The sequence below is a fragment of the Octopus bimaculoides genome, chromosome 14 (assembly GCF_001194135.2).
Source record: "Octopus bimaculoides isolate UCB-OBI-ISO-001 chromosome 14, ASM119413v2, whole genome shotgun sequence".
In the NCBI taxonomy this organism is placed as follows: Eukaryota; Metazoa; Mollusca; class Cephalopoda; order Octopoda; family Octopodidae; genus Octopus; species Octopus bimaculoides.
In genome coordinates, this window is record NC_068994.1 from 35,685,382 (window position 1) to 35,686,295 (window position 914).

The 914-nt window shown below is 29.8% G+C and overlaps 1 protein-coding gene and 1 long non-coding RNA gene across 3 annotated transcripts in view; one reads left to right on the plus strand and one right to left on the minus strand.

Moving 5' to 3' along the window:
- Positions 1-914, minus strand: part of LOC106881593 (protocadherin beta-15) — a 363,194-nt gene that overhangs the window by 352,261 nt on the left and 10,019 nt on the right. The window lies entirely within an intron of this gene.
- The window catches only part of LOC128249440 (uncharacterized), a 347,579-nt gene that overhangs the window by 221,921 nt on the left and 124,744 nt on the right, over positions 1-914 (plus strand). The gene's annotated exons all lie outside the window — the stretch shown is intronic.

Sequence of the window (914 nt, forward strand, 5' to 3'; positions counted from 1 at the left end):
CATTCAACGTATTTGACCTCCAAACCTGCTGCAAGCCACATTTTCTGGAAAAGAAAGATGGGAGGGGTGGTTTTTCACCTCAAAGTTTTTTACCAAGAGAGTTTTGTTTCACGGGTCTTTTTTCTTTTCCAAATTATGTTGCATGCTTTCGACGAATGTGACATCAAAATCATACATAAGCAGCTCCTTTTTCCAGAAAAGGAAAGATTTGGCTGCTATTTCTAGCATGTTCTGCTACCACATAGCAGCTATTTGGGTTCACATTGAAATATCTGTGTTCAAACCAAAATATTTACCAACTTTTTCCTTCAATTTATTTTTTCCACTTTATGGAAGTCAAGACAAAAATGTAAGAAGACAGTTAAAGGTCCTATTTTTTTCCCTGATCAAAAGATTGCATTGTGTTACATCATTTTATTCCTTCTGTAATAATACCAATGTTCTCTTCGAAACATATGTCGGAAGTATAAAGATTTGCATAACACCTGCGTTTAACTCCATTTATTTATATATATATATATATATATAAAAATATATATGTATATAAAATATATAGATCGATAGATAGAAATATATATACATGCATACATACATATATACGTAATGAGAGTTAATTTGTTTGATAATGATTTTCAAAGTTAACTTAAAAGTTAAATTGTTAACAAAAATGTTAATTTCATTAATTAATGATTAACAGATTTATGCCCAGTTCTGTATATATATATATGTGTGTGTGGGTGTGTGTGTGTGTGTGTGTGTGTGTACATATAAATATATATATATCATCATCATTATCATCATTGTTTCACATCCACCTTCCATGCTAGCATGGGTGGGATATATATATATATATATATATAGATAGATACATGCATACATATATACATACATACATACATACACACACATACATA